Genomic DNA, 11,048 nt, shown 5'->3' on the forward strand with positions numbered 1-11,048 from the left:
GCCCATGCATGTTTTTATTAGTGATCGATCAACTAGTCAATTCAACTTATAAAATTGCAAGTAAAGCATCTGCTATTCACTATACATTTATTCATGCAGTTGATTTTAACAACTTTCTGGACTTGAAAATAATACCTAAATCAAAGATTGATCATAACCCCCAGCATGTCCCTCTGAGTGTCCAGATAGAGGAATATTCAATTGATAAATATATGAGCAAAGAGGCTTTTATGGTAATCTGAGCGAGAAGGAAATCTGGAATTGTGATTTTAATCAGTTAGCACTAAATGTAGGGCTTCAGGTGAATTCAGTCTGGATATAGATTTGTTTATAGATCTTGTGGCCCAAATATTTGATTTCTTAGTAACCATAACAGTGATAAACTTTCGAAAATAAAAACATAATTCCCCAATAAAGTTCAAAATAAAGCAACATTAAATAAGATTTAGGAAAGAAATAAGGCACCCTCAAGAACACCAGATGGTATTGACTATAAAAAAGCTGAAGGCTAATTTAAGAATGGAAATTGGGAATACTGTAATTAGGGAATTGGACTGTAAATGGGCAGAATTGCTTCATGCAAAACTCATAATTAGAGGAAAAGACTTTTGTTCTATTGTTGGAGCTGGTGCTAAATTCGTAAGAGCAGATGCAAACATCAATTGGGATCAATATTTAAGCTCCTTATGGAAAACAGTGGACAAGGATGGGCCACCTGTGAAGGGTATGCAGGATAGCTCTCAATTTTGTATTAATCATATGGAGACAACAAAAACTAATTTGTTACTGTAGTAACACATGAGCACCTGGCCTGAACGGCATCCCTGTGGCTGTATTAAAACCTAATCCAGATAATTGAGGGCTCATTTTAACCCCGGTGTTTAATAGGGTCATAATCTCGGGACAATGTTACCCTCACGGAAAGGGTCGATTCCTGAATCTCATCTACTGCCTTTCATCCCTACTGAATGCAGAATGTAAATTATTTGCAAAGCATCTGTTAACCCACCTGCAAATGTGGGCAGAACAATCAACTAAATTATCCTTCTACCAGACAGGCTTTTGATCGACAAGTAGTACATTCAATATTATTGTGGCTTTAACTTTGTTGAAACAGAAGGCCTGTGAATGTAAAAATAATTTGCACACATGTTTTATGGATTACTCTCCAGCCTTTCAATTATGTGGATCGAAATAGGTTGTGAAAGAACATGTGCGAGTGGGGTGCCTGCCCCCCTCGTTCTTCTACAGCTTATCATTGAATTACATAGTGACACCTGGGTGAGAGTCAAGCTGTCAGATGGCAATGGTTTATCTCTGAAAATGTTCATGCACAAATAGCTGAAACACTGATGTATCACAGTCCTGCTCCTGTTTAGCTTATACATATCCAATCTAGCTGATACATTGGTTCACTCCTTGGATGATGCCCCAAAGCTAGGTAGAACTAAAATTCTGTTTTTAGCATATGCAGACGATTTAGTCATCCTGTCAATGACTCAGATAGTCCAACAAAGACAGCCGGGCAGAATGCAATCTGTTAATGTAATAAACAATCGCTGAATTAATTTCAACAGAACCAAGGTAATGTCCTTCAGACAGCAAAAATCTAAGTACACCTGGAAATAGGAGGTACTAAGTTAGCAGAGGTCTTAGAAAATACATATCTAGGTGTTACAATTGATAACACCTTGAAATGGGAAAATCATATAGCAACATTAAGAGGCAGAATTAAAATGTGCCTAGCTAAGTGAAGGTAAGTTTCAAATCTATTAAGGACATGGAGGCCAGGATTATGCTTTCCTTCTTCGCTTAGCCACAAATCATCAAACACAGCACCCATTAAAGCACTATAATAAAACTACTTTTCCCATGAACACCAGGGAAACCAAAACACCAAATTCATAAATCCTTTTTCAGTCTCAGCAGCCAGGTCCCAACATAGTCCTCTGTTGCTGCTCATTTTCCCTCCTTCTTCACACAAATCAAGCCATAAATTCCTCTTTACTCATACTGCTTTGATCCATCACTTCCTGAAAAGAGATGGCAGAAGCCTAGCAACACATTTCCTCAAGAGGTGTGCACTTCTACACCATGAAATGCTTTAAAGAAACTCCTATCAATATTGGGCTTTCTGAATTTTGGCAGAACATATATCACAGGCTACACAGAGCAGGTAAAACCATTCTACGACTTGATTCATCCAGACTTCAAGTACACATCTGAACACACACAATTTTTCCGTTCAGTACAAGTTGACATGCTAGCATCAAAACAGTTACACACATGTGTAAACACCACCATCCTGGTGATCCGTATAATTGCAGTGTGCATCAGGGTTCACCTATGTCACATTCAATGAAGGAGACACTCTACCAATTGCATGTAAATCACATTATACACCAATGCAGAGATGCTTTTTGCACTGACAAAAAGATGCTGATGGCAGAACAGATTGCTGTAGTGAGAGAAAGATCTTTGACTCAGGGGAAACACATTATTGTCATGACTCCCGTCCCAGCCTTAAGAGCCTGTCACAAAATCCAGCATTTCAAATGTGAAAACGTTACATCCATGATGGATACAATTGCCCAACTCTCTAACAGCAACAGATGTAGATTACAAATGTGACTCTACACTACAAACACAAGCATATCTACAATATGAAAATGAATATCCTCGGCCTAATGAAGTCCTGCCTCTAGATCAGTATGATTACATCATCTACACTAACAGTTCAGCACAGGCTGTCATAGGGACAAAGCACCAATACTGTGCAGCATGAGCCGCTGTGAAGGGTAGAATGGAGGATGGCGAACCCCACCCTCATAAAACCTACACTCAGTCACAAGTTGATTGCACAGTGCAGCTAAGCTTAATGTAGAGCCATTATTCTGGCACTTGAGAATATGGATCACAGATTCCATACACTTATAGTGTATAATTCAGATTATTGTGTCCAGTCTTACTACGAGTACTTACACTACTGGAGCCAGAATGGATTCAGAGATTCTAAAGGGTACACCATAAAGAATAAGCTGCTTTGGAATACAGGAGGTAAAACTCAAAGAGTGCTTGCCAAAGACTCATGTTATACACACAGTGAGTCATCAGCGTGTAGGAATACACATTGTAGGGAATTCCATGGCTGACGAAGTCGCAAAGCAACAGTGCAAACTGCTGAAGAAGCTGCAATTACTCGTTCTAGTACGAGGATACATGGAGACATCATAGTGGCTGTAAACACTCTGTGCTATGGCACCGTCCTGCCGAAAGGCTTTTCAACAAAATACTACCACCAATTAAGTTTGCAAACCATTCCTTTAGCTCAGATTTCCGAAGTGGGTGATCGAGTGATACCCAATTCTGATATCAGGTTTGGGTTAAGCCTTGCAGCACATGAGGGTCTAGCATTTGTTTATGAAGTTGTGGCAGCTGCAATTTCATATTGCAGCAATGCCATTGATGGCTGGTTCATACAGACTAAGGATTTTGTCCTTCATTGCGACATCTGCCAACAGGTGAAGGCACAATGGCAAGTCCACTCCTGACACCTTTATTGATCTCAGACAAGCCTCTTGCTTGTGTTTATCTGGACCACTGCAGCTCTTTACAATCAGATGAGGCTTACAAATACATCCAGTAGCAGTGGATTCCTGCTCTCGATTCCTATGGGTTTGGACACAGCGATTGCCTGATGCCCAAACTGTAGTAAAAGATTTGCAAGTCTTTATTGGGACATACGCAGTAGCCACATTCCATTTGGACCAGGGAACATAATTGTTTCCAAGGCTTATAGAAACACCATGGGAAAATTGGGTGTGACTGTTTGGTACTTCTCCTCCTATCATCCCTAGGGAAAAGCGGTAGTGAAGATGAAGAACTGGGACTTAAAGCAGTCTTTAACAGCTAGGGTATTAGGTTTAGTTCACAGTTGGGTCTATTACCTGTATGAAGCCCAGAAAGCCATAAATAATCTGCCTAGAAAAACCCTGGGTGGGCGGACTCCCTGCAAGATCCTGCTTGTGGTTAAGATGTGGGTACCAGACCTTGACAGTCCGTGTACAGTGGATACTGATCGAGTGATACTTAATTCAGATCTCAGGTTAGGGTTAATCCCAGCAGCATGAGGGTCTAGAATCTGTTCACACAGGGGTGGCAGCTACAATTTAATTATTGCAGCAAAGCTATTGGTGGCCTGGTCTATACAAACAGATTTAAGGATTGTGTCCTTAAATGCGAGATCTGCCAGCAGATGTTGGTTTCCATCATAGCACATCCACCACAGACACCTCTATTGAACTCAGACTATCCTCTTGCTTGCATTTATCAGGAGCACTGTGGCCATTTACAATCAGTTGGGGCTTACAAATGGACCTTAGTAGCAGTGGATTCCTGATCTCGATTCCTATGGGTTTTTGCTACAGCGATCAGCTGATGCCCAAACTGTTGTAAATATAAATGTTTTGCAAGTCATTATCGGGATATATGTGATAGCCGCTTGCAATTTCGACTAGGGTCTGGGTTTGCCTTCAAAGTTTACAGACACACAGTGGGAAAATTGTGTGGAAATGTGTGGTATTTCTCCCCCTATCATCCCTTGGGAAATACAGTAGTGGCGAGGACAAAGTGGGACTTAAAGCAGTCTTTAACAGCTAGGGTATTATGTTCAGGTCACAGTTGGATCCATCACCTCTATGGGGTCTAGAAATCCCTAAATAATCTGCCTAGAAAATGCCTTGATGGTCGGAATCCCTACGAGATCCTGTTTGAGGTTAAGATGTGGATTTCAGATCTTGACAGTCCCAGTTCAGTGGCGGCAGAAACACTGTTTGACATGGTGAACAACACTTACAACGCAACTTTTACATCGCAGAGCCTTTACAACGCAACCATTACAACGCAAACTATTACAACGCATTGCTCTGGGGGGCGCTCTAGGATAGGGTATAGGTTAATTTACTATCCAATAACCTTCCCTAGTGTCCACGGGGACTGGAGTTGGAATAGTAAATAAAACTATTCACTATCCAGCACCCCAAAGCACTATGCTTTGTAATGGACTGCGTTGTAATACTTACGTTGTAAAGGCATGCGATGTAAATGCATGCGTTGTAATGTCATACATCCGTTTGACATCAATGAAGGTTTGGATATTTTACAGGATCTGAACAACTTTCTAGAAGCTTAGAGCAACGTCCAGCAGAAACGTTATGCCACTGGAGAAGTGAAGGTCATGCCAGCAACTCCTGGTTGGATTCCAAAGATCGGTGATCTGAACAACTTTCTAGAAGCTTAGAGCAACGTCCAGCAGAAACGTTATGCCACTGGAAAAGTGAAGGTCATGCCAGCAACTCCTGGTTGGATTCCAAAGATCGGTGATCGAGACCAGGAGAAGAACGTGGACAAAAAGGAATTTGGGCCATCCTACAGAGAACCTGTACCTGCCCTGGCAATTGAAGGCACCAGAACTGTACTACTACCGCCCCTCGCTGATCATAAAAACAAGAGATTTGTGTCAATAGATCTCATCAAATGACATTATGTGGCTGGTTCTACACAGTAGGCCAAAAGGGCTCCTGGGGAGTTACCTGTTCCCCCTTTTTACCCTGCAGGAAGCCCCGATGGAAGCATTGATTAGCGATAAAGCTTCTTCAGGCCAGCTGGGGACAGAAAACTCTGGAGCATCATTTCTTCCTGTTACATCATCAACATCTTCACAAACAAACTGCTCAGAATCCCAGATTTCAATCCTACAAACACGCAAAGATGGCATTTATAGTAACATACCACCAATCAAATCACCACCCAGTTTTATACACCTTCCAGAGCTCCCTAAAATTGATTGATTAGCTTCTGGGTACTTTGTTGACGTTGATGGCTTCTTTTCGGGTTTGTCTTACCCACCACCACTACCACCCTGAGCTAGGCTGCATGTATTCACATTTAGCAGAAAAAAATCATACGTTATCCCTCCATAGATATGCATTTGTACTACAAATGCATCACTTTTCTTCTTCATTTAGATTGGGTTTATGACAGTCTTTTTCTCAATTCTGAATGGGCACTATCTCCTAGAACTCATTGCTGCTGAACTTAGCTTTGAGACCTCATTCTTCACTACACAAAATGCAAAGAAGCCTTTTCCCTGGTGAACATTTCTGATGTTCTGGTTCCTGATTGAATTGTTTGGGATAAAGTATTCTATAATACATTTGGGCCCACTGAACTCATTCAAATTCCATATGTGTTCACAATTTCTTTGCATGATATTATCACTCCTAGTAGTATCTCTGATGACTGGGACATTGATACAGTACATGCAATGCTAGAAATGATCTGCAGCATTCAACTGTTTTTAAAAATGATGAAATGTATGATGGCACAGCTAATTATGATGAAATGTTCTGTTCTCACCATTATGGTCACCATTTCCTGCATAAAGCAAGTACTCCACGTTCAGTATTTAAGGGAACACTGACCTACACCACCACGGGGTAGCTCAAAAGAATTTGCACAGATGTTTGCATATTTTTCTGGTCACAATCCAGCTGATCCAGAGTCTTATTATTATAACTTCAAACCCCCCTGGCTAGGAAAACTATGCTCACTGACACCAATCTGAGTTATTCTGTATTGTTCATTTCCCAGCTCTCTGTACAAGGGTTTAACTTTTGGAAAGACAATGTAGATTTAAAATCTATATGGGGAAAAAAGATTGTCAGGTTCAAGGAAAAGAGGCTTTATTTAGAGCATGCCTTATATCACAAAATATTATTTTCTTGAACAAAACTGTGCAGCAAACATTTCGTCTTGGCCTCGTTAAGATAAAAGATTTAAACACACCAAACATTCCCATATTTGCTCGATTTGCGAACTGGCAACAACTCAAAAAAATGAATACAGAGGAAACATTTGCCAACTTGCTTCACAATGGAACATACAATTTTTCATGTACCAATCAAGAGGGACGGTTAGTTTAGCCGATAGATACTAACAGATATCAGGCACATTTTCTTGATAACACCAAAGGGTTTAGGATCAATAGGAAAGACCCACATCACAAGCAGACACAACACTCGGGGTGGTAACAATTTACAATGTCTGGACGTTGCGCCATGATTGGCTTAACAATGTATACTGTCTTAGGTGAAACAACACTTGCCCCTTCTTTCTGATGATATGGGATTACAGTAGTTTTTACCTTGTCCTTGAAGACCACTTCAAAATCGCTTTCTGTTCGCATTATGCAATGAAGTATAAACATTTTAATAGTGGGAAGCTCCTGAGACATTTCACAAAATTGGCAGGGCACATCTAGGAAGGGCTCTGGCAGTAAGAGATATGGTATGACCACTCTATCCACCAGAGTTTACTCTCTGAGTAACATTGTGTCATCTGCAATTGACATCATCCAGAGTGACACATCTTCTTTATACCATGGACAGTTGCAGCTTAGTGCTGGCATGTTACTGAGTTGACAGATGCTTCATGCAGGTCATGTTCCATGGAAACACCTGATTGCCACTAGCTTGTTTCTACTGTACAATCTTACTAAACAACAGACCATCATGGGAAAAAAGGATGCTGCATTCACTATGTTACAATTAGAGAAGTTAGAGAAAACTGCCATTCACTTTTTCACCTTCTACGGTTTGGATAATTCACAGGTTTACTTCTCTGTAACTCTTGACATTTCGCTATCAATACTGCTTACAACACCATCAAGTGGGCAGATATGAGGTGTTAGGAGAGGGGTATGTACACGAGTCATGAGTCTTACCTTTCGAATGCCGATGAAGGAATAGTAAAACTGAGGTTTTTCTTAGCAGGACTGACTGCAAGAGTACCTTGGAACATTCAGTAGTTTACACCAAAGTTTCGCGGTTGTACGGCTTTACAACGCGTACTTTTACACCGCGTGCCGTTACAACACGGTTTTTTCAACGCAAGTCGTTACCACGACTTGCGTTGGAGGGGTGTGGACTTAGGAATTTTTTTATTTACTATTCTAACACCAGCCTACGTACAGTAGGGAAGGTGTTGGATAGTAAATAAAAAAAATTCCTTGTCCTGCAGCGCCCTCCAGCGCAAGTCGTGGTAACGACTTGCGTTGAAAAAAACGCGTTGTAACGGCACGCGGTGTAACAGCAGCGTCGTAAAGGCTGTTCCCCAAGTTTCGCTTCATGGCTCATGTAATGAGTCTAAGGCAAACTTGTCATGGTATTTGAAAGGTTGCCCTGCTGCTGTTCTTTCAGATTATTCTGTAATGGGCGTTACTTTATGCTGAATGATCAAGGCTGCTGTGGGATGAGACCGGGCATTGCCTATCTGGTAACAGTCTCTGCTGTTGTAGCCTGTTGTTTACAAGTACTGTTTCCTCCTGCCCACACAGTTATGGATGCGACTCTGTGACCTTCGATAGAGCTTACAAATGTGTGCTTTGATTGTTTAAGCAGACTGATAGCCTTATTGTTCTAGAGGTTTATGGCCTTAACATCTGCCAGGGATAAGTTTGATCTTCAAGTTGCAAAGTCATCTTCTGAGATACAATTTCTACTCCCCATTCATTCCCCACACCATTTTGGGGAGCTTGTGCACTGCATTTTCAAGATGTCTAGTACTGCGGGGGTAGCACACTTTTTTAAGACAATTGACTCTGGGTTGGTTAGCACCTTCCAAATGGTCATTGGAGTCATTCCATCATTCATACACTCCATGTTTGGAAGCATTTTTGGAGGCTTACTGCTTGTCCTGTTCCTAGTTCTCAGGATGCAATGGATGTCCATTCATGAGGCCAATGGGGATGGCCCTGTCACATGTGCTGCTGTGTCATGAATGCAAGAAGCAGTGCTTTACCACACTTTTACTTCAGGAACTGACTGACCACTGGTTCTTGTCCTTTTGGCCTGTCTGACTACACTGTGTGCAGCCCATTTTCTGCTGTCTGCTGTGCACTTTCGAGTGTGCCTTGGATATATGCTTGGGAACACAACTGGTTCAATCTCCGGGCATTGACCTACTGTGGGGGTCCATTAGCGGCTCACTTGTACTCTTGACATTCTGGCTTTCCATTGCTCCTGAATACATATTATGACCCCTCCTGGAATGCTTCAGCTCCTGATGATCAGGATCTTGGCTCATCCTCTGCAGAATCCGCAATGGCTGTTCTTTCCTTGGCAGACGCTTAGGGGGATGGACTGAAACATATTTGTCTATGGACGTAATGTGTGGGGTGCCTCTAGGAACATAGTCTGCGGTTGCTGGGAACATCAATGTTTTGTCTACTCTTAAACAGTATGGCAGTATTGAAGTGTGGGAACTTTTTTATTTAAACTTGTTTTTGCCATCCTAAATTATTTTCAGAATTGCACCTCTTTTTACACTTGACTTTTAAATTTGATTTTAAATTTTTAACAAATTTGACTTTCTGAATGCTTTTACATTCAAAATAGCACGGTGCCTTTTTATACTTTTAGGAATGTATGCTTTTATATATATGGTTGGTGTTAGGCCTGGCACCATTGGCGTGGGTCTTCCTTCCATTTTTGCTGTTGCCTCATGTAGTTTTGCTGGTGTTAGATGCTTTGGGCACTGTGCCACTGCTGTCCAGTGCCACAGTGCAAGTGCTCCCTATTGTAAATTGATGTATTAATCAGTGGTTCCACTTTTGGCTATTTCGTTTACTTGTCAGACCCTTGTCTAGTGCACTGAGTGTGCCCAGGGTGTGTAACTCCAAATGCTGCTGGTGGGCCTGCAGCATTGGTTGTGCCACCCACAGAAGCAGCCTTGTAAAATGTGTCTGAGGTCTGCCATTGCTGAGCCTGTGTGCAGTCTGGTACTGTCACACTAACTGGGCAAGTGCACCCACTTGCCAGTCCCTAAACCTCCCCTTTTCTTCATATCAGTCACCCCTATAGTGCATTGTAAGTATAAGGTAGGACATTCACTGGTGTGTGTGGCATGTCCTAATAGTGAATGACAGCCATTTTCGTTTTTCACTATTGCAAGGCTACCTGTTCTCCATTGGCCAGAATAGGCTGTTAGAATTATTTCATTTTATAATCCTAACTGACTAAGGGAACATGGTAGAAATTCGAGTTTAGTATGCCTGGACTCAGAATGATAAAATGCATCTTTTAGTGAAGTTGGTTTTAACATTCTGTGTTTGCAAATACCACTTTTAGAAGTTAGGCATTTGCTTACTTAACCTTTCAAGCCTGCCTCTGCTAGGTTGTCTATTCCTTGTCTGGAGTTTGTGAGTGACAGGGCTGGGGGATTCCAAGAGACAGAATGAGTCAGCCGAGTGGTTAATAGAGAGATCTGAATCTAGATGGGAGGGCGGAGTTGAACCTGAACCTTGAATAGGGCTGTAAGAAGAGAAGGAGTCCTGTCAACAAAGTGCTCCAGGACTGTACTTGCCTTCCACAATGCTGGCTCCACCTCCTGTGGGGCGTCTGATGTTTCTGCCCTGCACTGTGAAAGGAAAGGAGAAGTCTGGTAAACAGAATGCTTCAGAATTGGTTTGGACTGGGCAAAGGCCCCTCTGTCCTCAGAAAACACAGGATTTGGGGGTATAAATATTGGGACACTGATCCCAAGAAATTAGATCACTTTTGGACTACAAGAAGAAACCTCTGCTGAGGAGATGAACCTGAAGAAACTGAGGAGAGACTATTCCTAAGGTAAAGTGCTGCTTAGTTGATTAGCCTGCAGTGGTTGCCTTACTGCCAAAGAGAGAAGAAAGAACTTTGTGTACGTTGCTTTCAACTTGTGAAGGATCTCCAAGGGCTTGGAAAAGAGCTTGCCTCCTGCTGAAGTCTCAGGGACAACAGACTTCAACCCCCAGCTCCCCAGAGTTCTTTTGGAAGTGCCTGCTGCTGTTTTGGGCATTCTGAGGGACTGCATGTCGCAAGGAGCTGGAAGCGTGACTCAATGAGGAAGAAGCGTGTCGCCGTCGCTGCTGCTGCCGTCGCACTTCTGAAAAGGGTGTTGCCGCTGGAGTTGTCGCACTGCACTGCATCGAGAGAAGCATCTCGCAACGAAGA

Source organism: Lissotriton helveticus, chromosome 4_1 (assembly GCF_964261635.1).
Source record: "Lissotriton helveticus chromosome 4_1, aLisHel1.1, whole genome shotgun sequence".
Classification (NCBI taxonomy): Eukaryota; Metazoa; Chordata; class Amphibia; order Caudata; family Salamandridae; genus Lissotriton; species Lissotriton helveticus.